Source organism: Lissotriton helveticus, chromosome 8, assembly GCF_964261635.1.
Source record: "Lissotriton helveticus chromosome 8, aLisHel1.1, whole genome shotgun sequence".
Lineage (NCBI taxonomy): Eukaryota > Metazoa > Chordata > Amphibia > Caudata > Salamandridae > Lissotriton > Lissotriton helveticus.
In genome coordinates this window covers 1,256,154,431-1,256,181,125 of record NC_136069.1, presented here as the reverse complement: position 1 = coordinate 1,256,181,125, position 26,695 = coordinate 1,256,154,431, and positions in this window count along the sequence as shown.

The following is a 26,695-nucleotide window of genomic DNA, read 5'->3' as shown; positions in this document are numbered from 1 at the left end:
TTATCAAAATTGATACGCCCTAAGAATGAAGGTGGGGTTCGATTCCCGGATTTTAAAACTTACCACACTGCCTTCCTTATTAAACAATCCTTTTCCTTAGCTTTTGATTTCTCTGATACTCCTGTCCCTAAATGGATTACACTTGAGCGCTCGTTACTGAAGGATTTTCCTTTTCAACACACAGTTTTTATGTCCAATTGTTCCTTCCTGACTAAGCATCCTGTATTAAAATACTCCCAAGTATTATTACATAATACATTTGCCAAAGACTTGTCCTCTCTACAAAGTTTTTTGTTATCTAGCGTATGGTATAATAGACATCTTAAGTACAAGGGCAAATCTTTCTACTACAAGCACTGGAAGGAAAAGAATGTTGTATTTGTTCACCAATTTTTCTCTAATAATTCCATTGCTCCTTTTTCGGAACTGCAAGTTTTGTTTAACCTTCCTGCAGCTTACGTCAAAGAATACAATATTATTGTTACTGCTTTATCGTCTCACTTGTTAACCCTTCCTGCATTTGATACTCTCCCTTCTTTATCTCCTCCCTCCCCTTTGTATCCCTTATTTTCCCTGCAACAACCTAAAGCTGCCCTAGTTTATAAATTATTATTGTCAAATGCTCAGGTTAGGCCTAAATCTATTACTGAAAATGCATGGGAACTTGACTTATCTATTTCTCTACCTGTTGATGTATGGGACCGTTTATGGAGTAAATTGTTTAAGATTTCAGTTGATGCTCGTATTACACAATCATTATTTTTTATTTACCATAGAGTTATTATTACTCCTGTGAGTATTGCTAAGTTTTCTCCATCCTCCAATGATCTTTGCTGGTCCTGTGTTTTGCACACTGGTACACTCAAACATCAACTGTTTGATTGCCCCTCAGTTTTCCGTTTTTTGAATCTTGTTTGGAATATTTGCATGCGCATGTTTCATTTTTCTGTTCCATTATCGTTTACTACTGTATTTTTAGGTTCTGACTACGATGGCCTTGATATTCTTCCATCCAGTGCAAAATTACTTGACTTGTTTATTGCTCTTGCTTTCAAAGTTATTCTGTCTTGTTGGAAAGATAACTCCACACTATCTGTTCACACTTGGTGGAATTTCATATGTGATGAACATCGAATTGCCATTGCCTCCTCTTCCTCTTCTATACCGTTGAAAATTAAATCTGATCTTCTCTGGCTTCCCCTATCTAACTATTTATCTTCTCTTTCCTCCGTCTAATTCTTGTACCCTCTTCTCTTCTCTTTCTTTCTACCTTTCCCTTCTCTTCTCTTCCTACTTCTCTCTTTCCTTTCTAGCTTTCTTTTCTAATTTCCGTTCTCCCTTCCCCCCTCTCATTCCTAAATGTTTTATTCTTCATAGTCATTTTATATCATCTTTATTACCTTATTTGATTGATATATGTGACTTGTTATAATTATCTTGTATGTTCTTAAAACAAAATAAACATTTCTTAAAATGAAAAAAAAAAGATAGTGCTCTTCCTAGATATTGTATAGCTATTATGTTCTGCATGGTGTGTTATCAATTAACATGAAATATGTCCTGGAGTGGATGTCATATGCCTGTTCATAATGCAAGTATTCCCGATCACCAGGGTGGTGCTCTCTCCATATATCTACAAGGTCCATTTTGTACATGACTTGCGGTGGTGCTTTAGACATTTGGCATTTGTAGATGAGTTATGTGGGGCTCTAAGTTATAACACAAACCACAATTGAAGTTCACCATCAGAATCGCGGCTGCTTCTAAGAAAGTGACCATTTTACTACTCAGTTTTGTGGAAATGCTTGCAGTTAATATTGGGGTCATATATTCCCTTGATGGCCATCTCTTTGGAATGCAGAATACCATGCAATATTAGGTATCTGCCTTCACTATCGGGAAAAACTGTTACATCGTCAAATCAAAAGGGTCACATAATACCAACCCATCTGGCACATGAGTTGTATCCAGTATTATAAAAATTGGCCTCTCCATTTCCACTTAGATGTGCTAGCTTTGTCTGTTTACAGTGCATCTCTAGTAGGCTCTCCATCTGAATGGCTGTCTGGGCAGTGACGCTCCTACCCTATTGTGATTTTGATTATTATTTAAACTTTTGTCTTTCTATGTCAGCATCGCAATGGTGTCCACCATTCCTTATGTAGTGTTATGTATTCTTGATTAGAGGCTTCCACCATTCCTTTTGCTTTATTCAGTTTTTTTGCACACTGACATTTCACATTCTATACTGTAAACTAGTAGAACTATGCAGGATGAAACCTGAGCTCCTTCTAGGACGAATCACGAGGGAACAATCGCTGACTCCACCAAGCGCTGCACAGCCCAAAACTGTCTGATTCCAAAGAATCAAACTAATTTAATGTAATATTCAATTTTCTCAATTTTCACCAATTTTTTCCAAGCTTCTTTCTTTACTTTAAATATTTAAATGAGCCAAGCGTGCCTCGGCACACCAGAAAATAGGAATATTAAGTGACAGAAAACCAGCATGTCATTTTAAATGGGCAATTGATGTTTTTACATATAGGATTGATCAGCATGTCACGATGCCCCTGACGAAGGGGATCTTTTCCCGAAATGCATTGGGTTGTTATAATAAAATCATGGCATGTGGACCCAGTTTGTGCTCCTGAGCTTTTGGGAACTGACGCAGAGACGTGGAATACTGATTGATAAAATGAATTGAAAGAAAGTGAAGAAAGAGGCTTGGAAAAAAATTGGTGAAAATGGAGGAAATAGAATATTAAATTAAATTAATTTGATTAATTGGATTCAGACAGTTTTTAACTGTGCAGCTTGGTGGAGCCAGCAATGGTTCCCTCGTGATTTAGTAATGTTGCAGAGCAACGAGACAAAGCGTGGAGCAAGTCTTGCACGCCGTTAAAGTTTGATTGCAGTAAGTTGGTGCAAAACGGATTACCAAAGGTGTGCATCTCATCTCTACTCCTTCTAGGATGCCGATGCAATGATAACATTGTCATTGAATCCAAATTAGTTCTAGGTGTACCCCATATTATATAAGACAAGTTGCAAACAATATCTTGACATATAACTACTAAACCATGACTGATTTCCATGAAATAGAAAGATGACATTTAGCTCACAGAATGCCAAAATGTGCTAGACAGCAATCCATCGAGCCAGGGGCGTAACAAAGAACACCCGCAGCCCCCTTGGCATGGGGGGAGCAGGCTTACGCATACTGGAGAAGGGCCCTCAGCCGCTTCCAATTTGAATGTGAGAGGCCCCTTCAGCATATCTTGCAGGTTGGCCCCCTCACGATTTTTTACGCTACTACATCGAGCAAGGACTATGTCATTTAGGACTCATGTGAGAAGGCAGGGATCTTTAGCCTACACTGAAACGGTGCGTGCTCCAGCCCACCACTACAGTTTGCATAATGTTCACCTAAGGCTATCTGTGCACTGTAAAATGTGATGCTTCTTGTGGCTCCATCTTTCGTGCCAGGTTCTTTTCCATTCAGCTGTGTACAGTATCCAGAGGAGGCACTTCATCCTCACTTTCTCTTAGTAGGGGATCTCCAGTGTTGGCAATGTGCTGTGTGTCTCTTTACTGAATGCTGTTTTTCCATCCAATCCCATGCTTGATTTGGGTCTGTGAAGAAGTGTGCTCGCCCTTAATGTACGATTTTCAGCTTTGCAGGAAGAACATCATATACTTTATGTTTTTGTCTCTACATTTTTTCTTTGCTGCTTCAAATGAGTGCCAATTTCTCTGTACTTGTGTGTAGATTGGGCAGAGAGAATGCATGCCCCATCCATTGTTATTTCTTTTTTGTTTCCTGCTGTTTGGAGGGTAATATCTCTCTATGACGGAATGTGTTAGTAATCCACTCTTTCAAATATCATTCTTCTGCATCTTCTACTCTTGTTTCTAGCACTTTTGAATGCAGACGAAGGACATCTAACTTCTTCTGCTGTGTTTGTTCTGTACTGTACGCTTCCTGTCTCGTGCATCGACCTACATCACTCTTTCACTTACTTTACACAGATCTGGACATATATGGCTCAGGTTGATTCCCTCAGCATTCACTTTAGTTTCTAGAGACGATGTACTATCTTGTCTTGCCCGCATTACATCTTTTAGCATGGGCTCCACTGTATCCTGTGCCTCAGTGTATCTCCTACTTCAGTACTGTGTCATACGTTTTCCAGACAATTGGAAGCACCACAGTTGATTTCCCTTTATTGCACTAAATAGGAAAGTTTAATTGCAAGTCTCTTTATCATGGTATGAGTTTGCTCCAAGAGGGGGTTATTACTAAGTGCCATACTATTATTATTATTATTATATGAAATTTGTAGCGCGCTCAGTTACCCAGGGGCATACCTCTGAAGTATAGTCGGCGCAACAGGGACCGCACCTGACATCAGGCCAGAAACAGTGTTTCTGCAATAATCACATGCCATATCACCATTTAGCATAAAAGGCCATTTATTAGGGCAGGATTGCACAACAGTGAATCAACATTAATACCACATTTGAGATAATGTCGAAAACATCTTTCATGCAATATTCCCTTCCTCACCGAACCATTCTCACATCACACCAAACTTTCACCCCAATGCCCCATACCTGGCTTAATTATTTCCCCTTTCACCTACTGACATACTTCATGACCCAATCTCTCCTTCACTTCACCTACTAAACACCCTCCAATGAACACTCCTTGACCTGGTCGAAGAATCCCTCACACCATTTCCTTTGCCTGTACTCCCTTCATCCCCACCGAGTGGTGTATTCGCCCACATGTGACTCTCCACCCCACAAAGTACCGCCTACACCCTCCAAACTGTTCTATCTTGGCAAATGCTGCGTAGAGTAATCCTCACACCACTCTTTGAATTGTCTAGTGTGGTTGGGTGGTCTTTGTCTTAATTCATCCTCTTGGTGGTGCTCAGGAGCTAGGAGGAAGCTGGACCCACCCCTCCTGATTAATATCCGCCCCTTCCCCCTAAACTTGACCTATCTCTGCCTATGCCTTGCTTGTTTGGCACAAATAACCCCAGGGAAAGACTATTCTGCGACTGTCACTTCCATCGGGGGCTTCATTATAAGACCCATCTAAAATATTGGTATCTCTGAGACAGCTGTCCTTGCACTCCGGCAGTCTTGCAGCACATACATCTTTTTGCATATTGAATGACCAGGCCAGTGTAGAGTGCCTGCACCGCCCCCCAATTTACAGTACATTTCCTCAGCTCCCCTCCTTTACCCTCTGTCTCTGTTTTTTTTCCTGGGAGTCACCAGTGGAGCCACAGTACCGACTTGGATTATGGTAAAAGAGAACGGTCCAGAGATCCTGGGTCTGGATGTGAATCTCTTGAGTTTGGAGGGGTTTTGCTCAAGGCTGGGGACCTTTTCAGGCTCAAAAGGAACAAATACATATATACACACCCATCAAAAGGTTAATTCCTTTGAAGGTAGCACAGTGGAGATCCCTTTCTCAGTGCTGTTTTCTTCCATCTAGTCGACCCAGCATCTAGGCTTTTCACATGCCTGTTCTCACAATCACTTCATATGTGTGTGCTTTTATTTGTCAGCTTAGAAGTGCAGCCTAGATGTGGATATGTTCATGATTTTCAGCCGTCAGCCATGGAGCCAGGACAGCGGCCAAGCTAACCACACCAATGACATTTGCTATAATTAAGTTAATATTTTCTAATACTGGTACGGCTCTAATAAAGCCAAACTAATTAAAAACATAACCACTATTTTAACTATCATTTTGTAAATTTTAAAAAAATTAATCCCTGTCTTGTTCTTGTACTTAAATATTTGTAAAACGATGCCTATATTCTCCAAACGTACTGTGCAACTTATGGTTTACAATCAATCTTACATAGAGGTACACCAATGTTTCAATGTTTCTTCTGGTAGATTGTGCAATCATCTGGGGTCATTGCTTCCTCTAGCTCTAAGTCATGGAGTTTTAATGGTGCATCATAGAGTATGGTACATTTGTCGTGTCTTTTTGCATTTATTTATTTGTTTATTTATTTCATGTTTTTACACAGTAGTTTAAAGGCCTGAGGGTAACAGAGCAATTTTTAAAGAAAAGGTGTGTACTTAGTATAACTAAAGAGCACACATTTTCAGAGACAAAACAGATCGAGAGGTATAGAAACTGGTATGGCTACCATGACTGAAAATGGGTGGTGGACAGAAGAGATGGGCATGATGAGCCACAGATGTCAGGGTGAAAGTCTGTAAACTGTTGTCAGAGTATATAAGAGGTCAGAGGACCAAAAGAGACATAGATCTAGTGGTTAATTGCAAAGCCAGTGAAGGACTGATTCACTGTGCGATTTTTTTTTAAACTGGTGTTGCAAGAAAAAGGGTATCAGAGATGTATAACTGACTGGCGTCCCCAGATGTTTTCATTTTAGGGCAGATTTAGAGTTTGATGGACAAGTCACTCCATCACCAACATGATGAATATCCTGTTCACCTAATTGCAAGTGCATTATATCCTCTGCACTTGTAATAAGGCGACTAGAATATCTGACAGAGTAACCCATTCGCCAAACTGTAAATCAGACCCTTAGGTTTTGGGTATGGACTGTTGTGTAAGAGTTCGTGTACTACACAAGCAGGTTTATGCTGGTCATGGTAAGTATGTGCTTCTGGCGGGTTAGTTGGGATTCCAGAATGAACACCAGAGAATTAACATTATCATTACTGATTGCTGGCAGCCTAGGAAGTTTAAGATGATAAGGGATTCTTTGATTTCGGTTGAGCATGGTTGAGATAGAAGATATAAGAAGGAGTTCAGTTTTGTTGACATTGAACTTCAGATGGTGAGCTGTCATCTGAAACAGTTCAATTGAAATAAACGGTATTCTATTTTACAATAAAATCATGAAAGCACATAAAACACATGATTATTAGACTATTCTACTTTAAAAATTGTTAAAAAGTATACAGACTATCATTTGTTAATAAAACGCCGGGTTATAAGAAACGTACTATTAAAAGTTCATGTGCCAATGGTTTTCCTGTATTTTATTACACATTTCAAATCGCAAGCTATGGACTTGTAAAACTTTCATTCTCTAGGAATTGTAACGCTAGGAATGCTGGGTGACATTGTCTATAACCAAGCAACCTTAAGATTGGTAAAATCCATCTCTTTCTTGGTTCAGTGTAAAATGTGAAAAATAAAAACATATGCATTGTTGTTTGCAGAGACTTATCGTCACATGGGCACAAACACATGTTGCTCAACCAATCGTTCATTATGTGGAAACTAGTTAACCTGTGGAAGGTCCCCAGTCTGAGGCGGGTTATTACCATCCTGTCATACCTGCCTGATGTGGTATTCAAATATGGTTGAATACTGTAAGTGGTTAGCTTCAATTGGTTTGCCTGCACTGTAGTCTTTAATATTTCAGTAGAAAATCTGTTAGGCTCAAGACGCATTGAACACATTATTTTTCGGTTGTTTCTAGAGACATTAGATAAAGTGCTAGGGTCATCAAAGTATCCTGGGTGCCCAAGAACTTTCGTAATTTTTTTAATATATTTTAGCCATGGAATGCTAGTGGCCCGGAATGATTTTAAGCTAGAGTTTATGATATCCCGGTTAAGATCCGTTTAAAGAGTTATATTTTTATAAGATCAGATATGTGCGGCATCACCAATTCAGAGTGGCATATATAGGTTGAGGTGCTGCCTGGGACTGCTAATAAATATCTAAAGAATGCATTTTTGGCTAACTGCAGTGGCTGAGGGTCTTCATTGCCCCAAAACACCAGCACGGTGCATAGCCATGGAGACGCATTTTACTTTGTGAATATGTAGCAGCTCTACAACCGGTTGTCTCTCCAGTTTACTAATGAAATTTGCCAGGGTGGCAGTAGCTTTCATAAATAATAGTTTTCTTGCTTGCACAGCCTGGGACCAACTCCCCTTATAATCAAAGAGAATGCCCAGGTAAGAACATCTTTTGGTAAATTCGATCCTATTATTTTTGATAAAAATATCCTGGCATTTTCAGCTATCATGCCCACATTTCATTATGTAAGATTTGAAGGTTGTGCATGAATGCTGAAAAGCAAGAGACAACCCTTTGGACCCCCAGTTGTGCTTGTGACATCAAAACGACATCATACGCATACAATGGGGTGGGTATCGAGCGTCTATCTATCTGCGGACGGTCCTGGCACTGGTTCACCAGCACTCGGCCTAATTTGTTTGTATACAATGTGGAAAGAAAGGGAACCAGAACACATACTTGTCCTACCCCTGTTCTGATTTTAAATCTGGCTGTACACACTCCAGTGATCCCATATCTTACCCTTACTTTTGCTTCTCTGTACAGCTGCCTCCGAAACAGAATAATTGGGGTTTCCACACCCATGTCTTCAAAAAATGTCCATAATTTCTCATGTATCACATAATCGAAGACTGTAGTTAGGTCTACTAAAAGCCAAATATAACGTACTATGTTTTACCAGTGTGTATTTTATTTAAGTTTAGATCCTGTTCAACTCTGCTTAGGCCATGTCTGAAGCCATATTGTAATTTTGTTATGATACCCTTGTCTTCAACTCAATCTTGTAATCTGTTCAGTATGATACGTCCCACCCCCTTGACCAAAGAATCTAGCAGGGATATGGGTCAAAACCATGCGGTGTTGTGAACATCTCCTTTTCTGATAATTTGTACAGGTGTTGATTCCGACCATGTTGCTATAAAGCAGGAAGAGCAACATGCTGCTTTTACTTGGGTTAACAATGGGCCCCATAGGGGCAAGTTTGATTTATATAGGTCTACGGGGACTCCATCTGGGCTGGGAGCTTTTCCGCCCAAGATTGCATTGATGGCACAATTAACCTCTTCGAAGGAGGAGAGTACATTTATGGGGAGGAGAATAGATGGCGGACTCTCCTGAGGATGTAAGGGATTTGTTGTTAAAATCTCATGAACCTTATTATTATCTATATTCGAGTAGTGATCCACTCATTGATTCTCAGTAATGGCTATCTCTATGGATGGTAGATCTTGAGGGACTAAAAAAGGGGTATTTACTGACTTCCCGAAGGCTGAATTGTCTCTGGTTAGTGTGGCTTCGTGTAGTGCAGTGCTGCCCAGAGATCTTCTCTTAATGTGTTTTTGCTTTCTTTGAGGGTGCGTTTGTATTTCCCCTAGCTGCTCTGATTGCCTGCAGATTTTTAATGGGCTTATGTAAAACATGTTTCAAGTTACTAAGAGCTTTAGTGAATTTAGTATCGAACCAGCCCTGTTTGACGCTATTGGGTTTCTTGTTCTCCATGGGCAAGGCATTCTTAACTTCTCCAGTAATCTGTGCGAAGGATTTTTAAGATTTCGTCATGGGGAGTAGACTCGTCAAGACAAGCTAGAAAGGCAGATTTATTAATGACTTGGTGAATACATCCGAATATAGGCCATCGAAGAGTATAGCCATTAATCTTGTTCAAAGATATCTTTTGAAATATATGAGCCAATCAACCCATGGCATTTATTATGTCACAGGGCAGTGTGTCAGAGTCCACAATTCTTACCAATTGTTGTCTTCGATGACTTGCACAGGAGCAGAAGATGCTAAGTCCCAACTCCCACCTCCGAATTCCTCAGAGCCAGAATAAATCTAACTCTAATTAATTCAAGGGGGGGGGGGGAAGGGGAATTGGATAAAATAATAAAGAACAAGAAGAGACTGGTCCTGAACCCTCTGGTTTCCGCCTGGTTCTTCCGTCAGCTTGTCAATCAGCCTACTGAAGATCCCTAAGGAAACTAAACACATACAAATATTTGAAGTTCCCTATCCTCTGTGCTATCTTCTCTGACTCTATATTTCTTTGTTCTAATAACCTACCCTAGGTCCTGCAGTAACTTGCCTCTCTTCTTATAGAGTGACGCAATTCCTATTGGGTTGTTCAGGAATCAGCATCTGTAAAACATTTAACCGAGGTTAGCCTTATTCCTTACTTAACTCTATTATTATATATTTTTTGTATTTGTCAGTAACCTACCAGCTTATTATTTTTGAACACCTCTTAGTATTTTCAATGAAGTATTCAGTAATTTCAATTGTCTGGTATCTTTTTAAATATCTTCCTGCTTTAACCTCAGTTCCTTCCTAGGAGTCTTTTCCTATTAACTTAGTAGAAGACTAAGGTAAGCTTTTAAGTTTCTTAAAGTAACCAAAACCTTGTAAATAAATTCTTAGTCGTTATTGACTTAAACTTTATCATTTTTCTCCTTTATCCAGGTACAGAAACAAGTTCGGGAGGCTCGAGCTCAAAACTGTACATCAGGTAAATTTATATCGAGTACTTATATTCAGTCTTTTCCAGTACAGTATTATCAAACAAGAATAACTTAGCTTCGTTTTCTTTTGTCGTTTCACTAGGATGCTTCTTCCCTGTGCACTGCTGCTGAGGATACACGATGTCTGACAAGAGACTCGAGTCACTTGGAATTGGCAACTGAAGAAGCGCACTTTCTTTTCTCACTTCGTTGTGCCTCTGCGGGTCGGGAAAGAACTCAAGGAGAATTCTTTTCTTTAGAAAAGTGTCCCAAGCAATAGTTTTCTGTGGAGCTACAATCTACGGACCTTGCCGGGTGAATGCCTTGGTGAAGTGCGCAGTTCCACAGGTGAACGCGCGTCGCCTCAATTCTTCCCGGGAAGCCTTAGAACAACTAGGTCGCCAACCTAGGCTCCGTGGCGGCCATCTTAGAATTCCGCGCCTGCCACAATTGAGTCCAATTCGGGCTCCTAGTTGATTCTTCTCTCCAACTTCGACAACGAGAGAACCCCGAGCCGCAAACTGGTCTTGACTTTGTTTTCAAGCCACCATGGATCCTGACACAGTGAGGATGAAATACCTGAAGCTTTTGAGCTTAATAGAATGCCTATTTGACACAAGAATATAGTCGATGGTCGAAGACAACCATCTGCCATTAAAGGTGTGACTGAACGGGACTGATGGAGAGCATAAATCATTGGCGTAACCAAGGTCAAATGAAAACATGATTTCGTTCAAAGGTTCCCGAAATATAGTATGTCGAAAATGTATATAATTAGTTCCTTCATCGGCTCTGATTCCACCAGTAGCCCCCTCAATATGTGGGCACAGAGCAGAGTTAAAATCCCCGAACCAGATGACAAATACATCTTTAGCATTTTCATTCTTTAAGGTATTCAGGTCTCTACTCTATTTCCTCACTACCTCTGCGGTCTGAACTGACGGAATATTGTGATAAAACTTCAACACAGCTAAACAATGTCTTTTGTCTATATTGTATGCCAGAATCTGGTAATTGGTTTCTGATTTCTTCAATTCAAGATTAATTGCATTCACATAATTGGAAATATGTATACATAGCCCCCCTTACTTCTCCCATAAGTGGAAGGTACAGCAGCCCTGTGAAAGGTTTTATATCCATTAATGTGCATGATGTCCTCTGCCCAGGTTTCTTGAAGGGATAGTATGTTTAATTCCCCTACGAACTCCAACCATTGAGGATTAGTTAGCTTCAATTGAATCCCTGCTATGTTCCAAAATTGTACGTGGCAGAGATCCCTCCTACTTCTCTCAATACTGTTCGAACCATTTATTTTTTCAGGTGTATCTACAGTTGAATAAGGTAACTCTGTAGATAAGAACTTATCCGGGGCATCAATAGTGTCAATGATGCAGGGCATAAAACATTCCTCAGGACGTTGATATGTTGAGGTACATGTGCAATAGGGCATATTAGGTGAACCCATTTGCCTGTTGGACCCCCTACTACACAATTCCATGCTGCTAATCATAGAGCCATTCTGGCATTTATTAACTACCATTATCCGTGTACTGATTACTGGTCTCTGTGATGGTGATTCCTCAGGAGCATTAGAAGCCGTAGCATTTTCTTTGGGGACTGGCAGTCAGTCGGGATCGTTGAGATCCCGCAAGGGAGCATAAGGGTTGGGCATTGCATAAATTCCCCCAACACAGTAGGGGGCTCCTGTCGGAGTTACACTGTGGTTACTAGTTGTGAAGTTATGTGGGGAACTGTAAAAGAACCCCAACAATAATGCTTTGATGCCTGATTCATGCAAGAATGTCTGAAGATTCAGCCTGGAAACTAAATAAAACAATAATAAACAAAGGTTTATTATTGTTTTATTTTTGTTTGAAGCTGCTGGCAGGGTGGTTGACATGCCTCCACCATAGCAGAGGAGCCACTGATGTTGCAGACAAACACTGACTAATCTCCTATGGGCAAGGGCCTCATTTCTGGGAAATGAGGTATAGGTGGGATGACAGACACTGACAGGAGTGGTTGCACACACTGCCTTCAGTGCGCATGTGGGTTTGGCCAAACCGATATGCGCACTGAAACTGTCGCCAACTCAAGCTGCATTGCAGTGTTTGAGACAACAGGCACCAGCTCCCAGTCTCACTGGGAGTGCAAATTGAGGGCATTCAGGCCAACCCTGAGGTTGCTCTCATGCTGCCAGCAGCATGAAAACAGCATCAGGGTTACCCATAGGGAAATCTGGAAGCCTGTGCCTGCAGTGGACTGGAGCCAGAGAGCAGCAAAAGACTGGCAATGCGGCAGGTATGTTTTTTATTCTTTTGTTGTTTGTTTGTCCATCGCCCTGGTCCTTCCCCTCCCAGCACCACACAGATTTGCCCAGACACCGGCTGCTACTGACCTGTAAGAGTCAGAGATCAGCCTGTGTGTTGTGGTATCTCCAGACAGAGAACAGTCTGTGCATGGCTGCACCACTAGTAGGAGATCAGCCTGTGTGAGGCTTCCCCGATCCAAGTGCTCCTGTGTACCTCTTTAGTAAATGACCCAGTCTTCCGTGCAATCAGCATATCTGCCTGTGAGCATGCCACCAACATTAATTGAAAAAGTGCTGTAATACCATTGTTGAGGAAATGTCTGCCGGAAGAGCGCTTGCAATCAACAAGGAGACCGAGACAGAACTGCTCATGTGTATCGATTTAGATTCCATATGCATTTCCCGATTCATGGCCTTACATAGGTGTATTTCACATTGCCCTTTTATAGGTATAGAAATCCAGTACTTATTTAGGAATAGTCCATGCTACCCAAATACAGGCATGGCTACTTCCATCCTATCATCTACGTCACAACGAGTACTTGAAAAACGAGACTCTGAAGCTGTTAGAGACTTCCCCTTGCCTGGATATTGATTTCTCCAGGAACTCATTTATTATGCATGAACATCTATTCCTTAGGGGTTCATTCATGACGTTCATGTGCCCGACTTTTACGTCAATACCGGCATTTCTAAACACCTTCAAGGTATAAATATACCTTCACTTGCAATGGCAAAACAGGGTATGGTTCGGTGCGGTTCAACTACCTACTTGCACGACGCAGCTCACCACAGCAAGTCCCGAAGGAAGTCCTCTCCCAAGCTGACGCACTGACTAGAGTCTGTCATCCTCCTGCCGAGAAATCAGCGCCAGTGTTTCTGACTCCCCTTGCGGGGTGTTTGGAAATCGAGTCCCAGGAAAGAGATACCAACCAAGAGAAACCTTTGGCAATTCTTGGCAAAACTAAACCTATGCTAAAGCAGAACCTACTTCTTCCATTGTACTAGACCTAGGTTAGGTACACTGGGGTAGGATCATTTCAGAAGCACCAGTTGAGTATTTTAGCCTGTGTTATTTATGTATGTATTTTTATATATGTCATAGCAACAGACAATGCTATTTTTTTATATTACTGTTTACGCTGCACGCATTATACTTTGCATTCTGTCTAACGATTGTAGCAGTTCATATCTCCTGCATGAGAAAAAAGACTGTTCAATAAAAACTTTTTTATTGAAACACCTGTCTCTCTATTTATATGCAACTCTGTAGAAACAAAGCATGCGCGATTGACTGGGATAAATAGTTATCTATTGTTTCTACGACTGAAGATATTGTTCCGAGTCTAAGGGAAACAAAGTTGTCATGTTAATGCGGTTCTCAGAGACTAATCCCTTCTTGGTTATTCGAGGAAGTTTCTAGTGACCTCTGAGTTAGCTGGCACACACAATTAAGTTTCATCTACTCGATAGAGACATATTGACCTCAGTCCTATGTCAAACCTATCTACAAAGAAGATGATCCCCCGGATGAGTACATTCCTTTCGAGGATATTGAAATTCCACTCACACACCAGGTGCATGAGGTCTGGTTTAACACCGCCCTAAAACTTTCAAATCACTTTACCAGGCTCGGTCCACTAGGTAGACAAGGAGCAACATGATCGGCCTTAGCCAGCTACACACCTGACCCTGACATTGAATCAATGTCAGACGAAGAATTACTTAGTAACATACAAAGATTAATAGAATTATACAGTTAAAAACCCCAACTGTCTGAAAGTACTGAAAAAGTCTTTACTAGAAACACTCCTACTCCTTCTAAAAAGAAGTGGGAAAATAGTAAACAAACTTCTAAAGTGAAGTGTTCTCATTCCTGTGGTAGGTATCCTCAAAAGGAGCCCTCTGAAAGAAGGTATAACCTCAGGAATAGGGATAATTTGAAAAAAAACCTGATAGATATCAAGATACTGATACACGTTCCCCTCTTACCTTTCAGACTTCGTCACAGAAATCCGAAAGTAGAGGAGGGTCAGAAAACAAGGAAGAACGCATGAAGTCCAAAGACGATCAACACGTTCAGAAAAACAAAACACCTCAATTCACCAAGAAGAAGGTAGCAGGTCTAAAAATCAGACATGCCGAGGATCTTGAGGACACAACTCAAGAACGGAGATCAGACTGAGACAATGTTGGACAGCTCTGCAGAAGTAACAATAGCTCACCGGACCCTGAAGGGGCTTCTGGAGACAGTGGACTTGAATGAGGGCATTCACGTTGAAACTGCAGACACCAGGGTTAGTTCTCCACATAGGTTATATGAAATAACACTCCGGATGGAGGGAGACATACCAAGAAAAGTGAAAGCACACGTTTGGGAGCGACTTTCAAAAGGTGATAATATACTTCCAGCTGAACATGACTGGCCACCAGTATTTGTCAGGGTGTGCCCACATGGCAAAGACATCATTAAGCCAGCCTTCTCTAACCATATTCTAATACATTTAAAATATACTTATGCCAGGAAATGGCCAGTTGTCCAAGCCCCAGCATTAAATAAGAATCATGTAGGATGAGATGAGGACTCACCTCATCATAAAATCCAATGGAAAAATCAACCAACTGCACAAAGGCAGTATCCAGTAAAGCAACAAGGTAAAAAACAGGTCAGGGAGATCTTAGATCATCTTAGATCAACTTGAATACCAGGGGGTGATTGAAACATGTACCTCATCAATGAACAATACTTTGTTTCCTGTCTCCAAACCAGACAATACATATCGTCTAGTATTGGATTACAGACATCTAAACTCTTGTTGCAAAACATTTGCAGTGCAAAATGCACACAGTACAGCATTAATGAATTACATTGTGTGTAAAAAATATAAAACCACATTTGACATATCAAATGGTTTCTTTTGTCAAAACATTGCCCCAGAAAGTAGGTACTTGACAGGTTTCTCGATAATGGGAACACAGCGTCACTTCTGTCGTCTCCCTCAAGGATTCAAGAATAGTCCTGGGTTATTCCCAGCAAGGGTAACAGAGTTACTACAAACGTATGATGGCGTAGCATTGTCATACGATGATGATATCTATCTGACAGACGAGGACTTGGATAGGCACTTGAACAGGGAGAACACCATTATACTTGGTTACGCCGATGAAGGGTACAAATTAAATTTTAAGAAATCGAGAATTGCCCATCTCAACATCCTTTTTCTAGGATATGAATTATCAAGTGAAGGCAAAAGTCTGGCAGCCAACTTTTTAGAATAGTGTGCGCTGCTTCAACCTCCAAAAACGCTGAAGAACTTACAATCAATTCTAGGTGACCTGAATTTCGGAAGAACTTACATTCTAAACTACGCAGAAAGATGTGAAACCTCTCTACGAATTATTCAAACCTGATTTTAAAATCATTCATTGGAAAAAAGAACACACAGAAATGTTGCGTTCACTCCAAACAGACATGTTACAACTAAACATTTACAAACGCGCATAAATGTACGCAACTTAGTGATCTGAATAATTCCGGGTCAATGCGGATTCACCTACTTAACTTTTAATTAAGGTGAAAAAGTACCAATTGCATACAAATCACATTTGTACACACAAGCAGAAATGAAATTCACTTCTACAGAAAAAATTCTGACAGCTATTCAAACCGCTGTAGCAAAAGAAAGAGCCCTAGCGCAGGGAAAACGCATTATGGTCATGGCACCTGTACCTGCCTTAGAAGCAGTAACAAAAGCAACTATTCCGAATGCTAAAGCTTTACATCCAAGATGGATACAATTGGTTAATTTTCTTGCTGCAACTGATGTTGAATATGTTTTTGATCCTTATTTGAAAACACAAGCACTTTCACAATACAAACAAGAAAGTTCTCTGCCTACTGAAATTCTGCCTCTAGACCAATATGAATGTATAATTTATACTGACAGATCAGCACAACCCACTACGGGGGGTAAACAAGCTTATAGTGCAGCATGCATGATTGTTAAAGGTCGTTTGCGCAATAGCAAATTCAGACCTATGGTCACAAAAACGCAATCTCTAGGAGATTGTGCAGCTCAGCAAGCTGAACTACAAGCATTGAAAATGGCACTTGAAAATATGGTTTGCGAATTCCCCACACTCATAGTGTGCGATTCTTTCTATTGTGTCCAATCCTACAATGAATATTTACAGAATTGGCTTCAAAACGTTTTCAAAGATGCAAAAGGTGGCACAATTAAGCATAAAACACTTTGTGACCAAGTAGTTCAGTTGCGAGAAGGTCTACAAAACACTCACGTGATACACACGCTGAGTCATCAACGTGATGGCGTTCACGTTGAAGGGAATTTCTTGGTTGATGAAGCCGCGAAGGCAGCTGTGCAAACGGCTTCCGTAGCTGCACTCACTCATTCAAAAACTAAAATAGACAGTGAAATAATGCTGCCTGTCAATGCAACAAGCAAAGGCAGGGGGGCAGTGTTACCCAAAGGGTTTCCACTCAAATACTCATATATAACTGATACAAATAATGTTCAGTTTGCTCGAATCCCTGGAGTGGGGGATAGGGTAATTCCTAACATGAAACATAGATTAGGACTAATCCTAGCAGCACACGAAGGGCTCGCCTCTGCACATGCAGATGTTTCAGCCATAGTTTCATTATTAAAACAGAGGTACTGGTGGACCGGCATTAGGAAACAGACCAGAAACTATGTTCTGGACTGTGAAATAAATGTCAAAAAATGAAAGTCTCAACTGTGAAACGTCCTGCGCAGACACCCCAGTTAATTTCAGATAAACCATTAGCTTCCGTTTACCTGGACCACTGCAGTCCCTTACAAAGGGATGGTAACTATAAATATATCATGGTTGCAGTAGATTTGTGTTCAAGGTTCCTTTGGATGTGGCCTCAGCGTTCGGCTGACGCTCAAACTGTTATAAAAGATTTGTGAGTCTTTATCAGCACATATGCGATAGGCACTCTACATTCTGACCAGGGTCCTGCATTTAGCTCTCAAGCTTACAAAGAGGCTATGGCCAGTTTGGGTGTTGCATTGCGGTATTCTAGTCTATTCCATCCTGAGGGAAATTTGGTTATGGAGAGAAAAAAATGGGACGTAAAGCAATCTATAACAGCTAGGGAATTAGGTTTGGGTGATGGGTGGGTCAAACATCGAATAAGTGTCCAACGTGGTCTTAGCAACTTGCCAAGAAGTTCTCTTGGGGGTATCACTCCATATGAGGTCCTTTTTGGGACAGGGATGTTGGTCTCGTACCTTGATTGTCACACATCAGTGGTGGAACAAAAGAAATCTGATATCAAAGATCGTTTGGCTGTTTTGCAGGACCTAAATGAACTAAGAACAAAACAAAGCAACGTGTTCCAGAACCCAACTACCACTGGGAAAAAACCAACTGCCCAGCAAGGCATGTTTGAATCCCAAAGCTTGGTGATCTAGACAGAGAAAAGATTGCGGACAGGAAGGAATTTGGCCTTCTTACAGACAACCAGTACCTGTCCTAGCAATCCACGGATCAAGAACAGTTTTACTGCCGCCCCTTGCTGGTAAAAAGGAGAACAGAGTTGTGCCCATCGATCTGATCAAACCACACTATGTGGCCGATACTAAGCAGTAGGACATGTGGACTCCGACCAAGTAGCAGACGCACTCCTTTACCTACAATCCAAGAGGTTCGAACTGAGAGACTCATCACTTTTGAAGAATCTGCAGTGAGAAAAGAAGGACTAAGCAACAATGCTATGGAACTCGTTCCTCTTGAGACCCAAATAACAGTTTGTCAAGAAGCACCTGTCTACAATGCAGTAACAAGTGATCAAGTGGTTCCAGCAATTTCAACAAATCCGGATGCGATCCCAACAATTGACAGCACTGCCTCTGGCTATTTCATTAACTTTGATATGTTTTCTAAAGATCCCAGCGAGCCTGAAACGACGCCAGCTAAAAGAACTCTGAAATAACAAGCAACTAACTTTTTTCATCACCTGAAAAAGACTTATCTGATTTCAAAATGGATTGAACTTTGGATTGTGTTGGAAATCATTTTTCTTCTACTTTGGTTAGTTTTGGTAATAACTCTGGGTATGCTGGAAATGGAAGATATGTCAAAATGGACTCAGCAAGTAAGAAATTCATCTTACTCCTCAAGATACACAAATCATCCCATTGTGAACAAAGAGACTTGTCATCAGTGAACATCACAGCCGTTCCGATACCTGATGGTATAGCTTGGGACAAAACTGAAAATAACATTTTTGGTCCGTCTGAGCTATTGAAGAGTCCACACTTGTTCAAGATTTCATTAAGTGATTTTGTTTCATCTAGTACTTTTTCTGATGATTGGGACTTCAAGACTGTTAATAATATGATGTCAGATCTAGAAATGTCTTCAGTAATCATAAATCATGAATATTTAGAGGGTTCATCAGCCTATGAACAAATGTATTGTTATAACCATTATGGTCATCATTTCTTGCACAAATTTGCAAGTCCTAGAAATGTATTAATGTATAACCAATGGGAACATTGCCCTACGCCACCAAAGGGTTGCTCAAAAACATTTGCTATGAAATTTCCATACTTTTCAGGGCTCAATGTATCCAATTCAGAATCATTTTACTTTAAGAATGTAAACAAAACAGGAATGAAAAGTATGTTAACGAATACCAAACAGATTTATTCTGCAGCCTTTTATGCCCAACTGTCTAGACTAGGTTTTGACTTTTGGAAAGATAATATTGAGACAAAAACTGTCTGGGGTACAAAAGATTGGCAGGTACAGGGGGTAGAAGCTATGTTTAGAGCCTTGGCTTAGCCAAGATCAAAGACATAAACAATCCATCCATACCTACACCTAACACCTGAGAGTGATGACACTTCAGAGGGGGAGGTCGACGTACATACTATTTTGCATCACAACAGAACAGATCCAGATTGGATTAAATGGTTGATCTAGCCCAGAGACACAAACAACTGTCAAGACAGATTCCTGAACAAAACACAGGGTTTCACATTCAATAGGTTCAAAGACAGCAACCTGCAATAGTAACAACATACAGTGTAGGGAAGCTCAGCCGTGATTGGCTCCAAAGTGCTACACTTAAGGATGTAAAGCAACACTTATCTTTACTTAAAGATGGTGCAGACCTTAGGGAATTCTTGCTAGGACCAAGTAAACCGCGTCAAAAACGTTTCATATATGCCGGTATCTATGATGCATATAACGAAATATGGCAGATTACGCAAGCCGAGACTGCAGATCGAATATGAGAAATTGATTGTATTAATTTAGAGAAATCTCTCTCTGTAGTCAACAATGGATTAACGACTCTGTCGTCCAGGATATATTCATTGGAGAGCATAGTGTCTTCTGCCATGACATCATGGAACAAGACTTGGTCATGTTGCAACATGGTCAGTCTCAAGTACGTTCTATCGTGCTATTAGGCTGGACGTTACCAAACCTTCGTTCAGGCCATGTACTCTGGCGTTTAATCAATACTATGGCACTGTTTTCAGAATTCAATCTCACTGATAAACAGATCAAATTGGCACAAAGGGGAGCAGACTATACGGTGCTGAGCATTGAAAAACTGGAAAGATTGCCGTTCACAGTAGCAGAAAAACATGCTACTGAATGGAAAATACATGGACCAATCACTCTGCCTGTTACAATTATCCATATTTAGTATTAGTATTGCCTAAAACACGTACCAGAAGGCCCATATGAAAGGTTGGGTAAAGAATACACCAAGACATCCTGGGATTTACCATACACACACAGATGTTGGAGTGGGTGACGTGAAGTGTTTCTTAGTGGTTCAAACTGTGAAAACGCACTAAGCGGTTCTCTCCTTTGTCAGGGTATTAACTTACACGGTGCCTGCGATGGTTCGTCCAACAATTTATCCTGCCACCTACAAGGTTCACCAGCTGTAGTTATTGATCCAATTTTTGGACAACTTTTGAATGGTAGTTACCTCATGTTGAACGATCACAGCTGCTATGGCATGTTGGCAGGTATACCATATCTAGTAACTGTGTCATCCAGGGTCACTTGCTGTATGCAAGTATTGTTTCCAAAAACCAAGATAGTCATGGGGGTCGCCTCTATGGCCTTCACTGAACATCTCTTCTATACAAATTGATACTCTAAGCAGAATGAAAGCCATTCTTTTTCAAAAAACTGTGCCACTGACCTTGGCCAAAGAGACCTATGATCTACAAGTCGCAAGGACGTCTGCCGAGATACATGCCCTTTTAAATACAAAATGCCCTATACATTTCTCAGAAATGTTAACTCGTATCTTAAATATGTCTGATACGAGCGGTATTGTAAATGTATTTAAGACAGTGTTTTCCGGACTGTTAGTACCTTTTCAAGCAGTCCTAGGAATCTTTCCAAACTTCGTGCACTGTTTGGCGGAATGCCCCTCGTTTTGGGACTCCTTGCAGGGATATTATTTTTACTCCTCCTGCTACGATATGTCAAGCCACATCGCCAGTGACACCCAGTTCTCCATGAAGACAACTCTACTGGTGCTGAAGTGCCATGAGCGCATCGTCCAAATTTTGGTGTTACCTCATCTATGAGAATTAAATACCACATGGTTTCTGTCATTCAGACCAATTTGGCAAGATTGCATCTTTCCTGTTCTACACTGCCTGGTATGCGGAGAAGAATGCGTGCTAGACACCTGTCTAACACTCCCATCAGTCATGGGAAAGTGATATCAACCTCTCTCATTCTGAGGTATGGAGATGATTAGAATCTAGAGAAACCTTTGGCAATTCTTGGCAAAACTAAACCTATGCTAAAGCAGCACCTACTTCTTCCCTCGTGTTAGACCTAGGTTAGGTACACTGGGGTAGGATTATTTGAGAAGCACCAGTTGAGTATTTTAGCCTGTGTTATTTATGTATGTATTTTTATATATATCATAGCAACAGACAATGCTATTACAGTATTATTTTATATTGCTGTTTACGCTGTACGCATTACACTTCGCATTCTGTCTAACGATTGTAGCAGTTCATATCTCTTGCATGAGAAAGAAGACTGTACAATAAACCCCTTTTTATTGAAATGCCTGTCTCTCTATTTCTATGCAACTCTGTAGAAATGAAGCATGCATGAGTGAAATAGTTATCAATTGTTTCCTTGACTCTGAAGATATTGTTCCGACTCTAAGGTAAACAAAGTTGTCATGTTAATGGGGTTGTCAGAGACTAATCCCTTCTTGTTTATTCAAGAAAGTTTCTAGTGACCTCTGAGTTAGCTGGCACACACAATTAAGTTGAATGTACTCGATAGAGACATACTGACCTCAGTGTTATGTCAAATCTATAGTGTATATTATTCCAATGCGCAGCGCCTATTAGGGATATAGGAACTACACTACACTGCCAGTTCATGCACCTTCACTCCCAAAAGAGGGAAGGAGTGAACTGACCCATCTACCATGAGTGGAAAGAAATGAGCAAGTGAGCGAAGTACAAATTGTGAAATTAAATTATGAGAGACTGAGCACCACTTACAACAGAGGTGGCAATCTGCATCTGAGCCATAATCACAATATTGCCTTAATCCCAGGGGAGAACTGCCTAGACAAGAAGAAGGGGTCAACTGGGCAGAGATGGCAGTAAAGGCACAACTCGATCTCAGTACCCTGGATACCAAACTATACCTTGTTTATAATGTGTGAGTAGTATTCTGTTCTAGTGTGCATTAATATACTTTTCTTTCTTGAAAGAAAACAACTGTGTTACGCAATCAAATATTGCACTGTATGATTGTTGAGTCCTGAAATTAAGCCCCCCCAACACTACCTCGCTGAGAAGCCTGTGACAGCTTGCCCTTGATACAACTTAGAGTCAAGTCTGAAGGGGTATGGACCCTGGAAATGTACATGAGCTTGGTTTGTATAGAATTAGCTGCTAAATATTTCATGTTGAATTATGAATTTTGTATAATCTTTTCTAAAAATAGATAATGCAGGCAGCGTGATTTATATTGTACCTGATGTAAGCTTTTACTGATGATTTTGGTCAAGTACACTTATGCAAAATATCAGTTTGTTTCTAACATCATCTGCATGTCACTCCTAGTGGCACTCTAAGCAGATGTAGAGTATGGCTCTGTGAGATAGAACTGGAAATGATGCTGCCCTAACAAGTAAGAACACACATACATATATATATATATATATATATATATATATATATATATATATATATATATATATATATTTTTTTTTTTTTGTAAACAAAAGGCAAGGACGCGGCACTCCTCTTGAACACGATAGTTTATTTTTAGGTCTCTTTGCAAAAACTCCTACGCGTTTCGAACTAACGTTCTTGGTCACGGCAGTGTTCTACAAGAGTCCCTTTTCACTTTCCACCATTTATACTATTCACTCAGTTTTACAAGAATGAGGAATTATGGGCCTTGTAGTTTATACATTTAAACGTATGTTTTTCAAGATCAAACAAACAAAACATTCATGTTGGGATTCACGTGTGGGTAACATTCCTTATAAGAAATGTTCTAACATAAATTTTATAACAATAAAATTATATGCTAACTAAATTCGCAATTATAGTCCATGTTGTGCTTTCACAATAAACACTTTTCATCATGGACCTATTGATATAACGTTTACGTTATACTACGTTCATGGCTGAGTGCCCCATGTCCCACACATTTCCCTTGATTCTGCGTTTTGGCCCGTATTGTGTTCCTTCACACAGGATTTACATAAGGTCAATGATCAGTGTTTTTCAGAGGTGTACATGCATCTCCTCGTCTGCGTTCAACCCTCTTGGCTGTCTTGTTTTGAACTTAATTATAAGTTTGGACTCCAAACGTCTCAATTTCAGAAGTCTGTCTCCCCCTCTTTCCTGGGTGGGGATAGATGCTAAACCCAAGTATCTTATATCTTCCCAGGTTTTGTCCGTGTGTGTTTTCAGGTGTTTTGCCATGGCATAGTTGTTGTCACTGTTTTGTATTGCCCGAATGTGTTCTAAAATTCTCTTCTTGAGAGGACATTTGGTACTCCCAATGTATTCTTTCCCACATTGGCACCTGAGCATGTATACAACAAAGGAGGACTCACACGTTATTTTTGTTCTGATTATGAAGTCTTTGCCTGAGGGGTCTGTGATGGATGTTGCATTTTGACCTATTTTACATGCTTTGCATGTTTTGCATTTGGTAAATCCAATGTTTCTTTTCTGTAGCCAGTCTTTTTGTTTCGTCAGTGAGAAATGGCTGTTTACCAAATGGTCCGAGAGATTTGGCGCTCTCCGATATGTTATTAGAGGGCCAGTTCCAATGTCATTTCCAATGTCCGGATCCTTCATTAAGATATGCCAATATTTTGCCAATATTTTTCGGATTTTATAACTTTCTTTGTTATATGTTGCAATCATTCTCGGTTTTTCTACATGCTCTGTTGTTTGTTTGTTTTCTTCAGGTTGTTCAATTTCTTCTGACTCTTTGGGTTTTTCCAGATTTAGTGTTTCCAATCTTGTTTTATATTTCGCTTTTTCTTCCCCAGTGGTTACATCTCTGTGTTTATAACCCCTTTCAAGAAATCTTTTTCTCGTATCATCAAATTTTATTTCCAACTCCTCTTCTGTTGAGCAATTTCTTCTCATCCGGAGAAACTCCCCGTAGGGTATGCTTTTAACCATTTTTTGGGGATGGAAACTTAAACCGTGCAGGATGCTGTTTGTTGCCGTTTTCTTTCTGTGGGTAGTTGTCTCAATGTTGTTGTTCTGTACAAAAACTTTAATGTCCAGGAACTCAATTTCTTTCTGGCTTATGTTATACGTAAACTTTAAGCCAACATCGTTTTCATTTAGTACATCAAAGAAGGTTTTGAACTCCGATGTGCTTCCCTTCCACAAAAGAAACAGGTCATCTATAAACCTCACCCAAAGTGCTACTTTGGCCATATGTTGGTCGTTTTCTTCTCTCCAAGCTATGCTCCTCTCCCACCACCCCATCATGAGGTTCGCATAGCTTGGAGAGAAGGAAACTCCCATGGCTGTTCCACACCTTTGCTGGTACATTTTGTGGTTGAATAAGAAGACATTGTTGTATAGGCACATCCTGATCATTTCAATTAGCATTTTCGAATGTTCTCTTTCTGTAATGGGTCTTTGTTTCAGAAAAAACTCTATGGCTTTGATCCCAATTTCATGGCTGATGGAGGTGTAGAGCGACACCACGTCTATCGTTATCAACGAATAGGTTGGATGCCAATCAGTATTCATGAGCACTTTTAAAAAATCTCCAGAGTCTTTTATGAAAGATGTCAGGGTAGGAACTAATGGAGCAATAAAATAATCCACATAATTTGCCACATTCTCATACAAACTGCCACAGCTAGATATTATCGGTCTTCCAGGGGGTTTATTGAGTGTCTTATGAACTTTCGGTAAGAAATATATCGTGGGTATGATTGGATTTTCCACCATTAAATATTTCTTTTCATCATCTGTTAGAAGGCCGTTCTGTTTCCAAGTGTTGAGCTTGTTCTCCAATTCTGTTATAAGTTTAGGGATTGGATTCGTGTTTAAAGGCTCATAGTTCTCTTTCACAGTCAATTGTCTTAGGGCTTCTTCTATGTAATGTTCTTTGTCCATTATTATGATGTTTCCCCCCTTATCGGCTGGTTTTATTTCGATATTGGCATTGTTTTTCAAAGTTTGTATCGCTGCTCTTTCTTTTTTGGACAGATTTTCTTTTTTCCGAGGGTAGTTGTTTGTCATTTTCTCTATGTCTCCTATTACAAGGTCATGAAACAGGTCGATTTTGTTGCCTGGATGGAGAACTGGATAGAATTTAGATCTTGGTTTGAAAGGAGATTTTTTATGCTTGTCTGTCACTATTTCCATTTCATTTAGTATTTGTGTGGAAGTTATTTGGGATCCACTTTCTTCATTTGCCAGTTCGTATGCAATCCGGAGGTGGGGAACATCCTCAATATTGTATTCATTGCTCGTAGTTGTCTGTTCAGAGTTTTTGTTTGTTTCGCCGGGTTTATCAGATGTTTTGTCTTTTGTTTTTGATGTTTTACTGAAAAATTTCTTTAGTTTCAGTTTCCTCACATATTTATATATGTCAATTTTAGTGTCTACTTCATCATGATGGGTTTCTGGACAGAAAGATAATCCTTTGTTTAGTAGGTTTATTTCTTCTTTTTGGAGATTATATCTTGACAAGTTGATACAACCTGAGATCGCGGCCAGCGAGAAGCTGAGTCGGAAAACCAAACAAACACCGAACTTAGTAATCAACTTGTCAAGATATAATCTCCAAAAAGAAGAAATAAACCTACTAAACAAAGGATTATCTTTCTGTCCAGAAACCCATCATGATGAAGTAGACACTAAAATTGACATATATAAATATGTGAGGAAACTGAAACTAAAGAAATTTTTCAGTAAAACATCAAAAACAAAAGACAAAACATCTGATAAACCCGGCGAAACAAACAAAAACTCTGAACAGACAACTACGAGCAATGAATACAATATTGAGGATGTTCCCCACCTCCGGATTGCATACGAACTGGCAAATGAAGAAAGTGGATCCCAAATAACTTCCACACAAATACTAAATGAAATGGAAATAGTGACAGACAAGCATAAAAAATCTCCTTTCAAACCAAGATCTAAATTCTATCCAGTTCTCCATCCAGGCAACAAAATCGACCTGTTTCATGACCTTGTAATAGGAGACATAGAGAAAATGACAAACAACTACCCTCGGAAAAAAGAAAATCTGTCCAAAAAAGAAAGAGCAGCGATACAAACTTTGAAAAACAATGCCAATATCGAAATAAAACCAGCCGATAAGGGGGGAAACATCATAATAATGGACAAAGAACATTACATAGAAGAAGCCCTAAGACAATTGACTGTGAAAGAGAACTATGAGCCTTTAAACACGAATCCAATCCCTAAACTTATAACAGAATTGGAGAACAAGCTCAACACATGGAAACAGAACGGCCTTCTAACAGATGATGAAAAG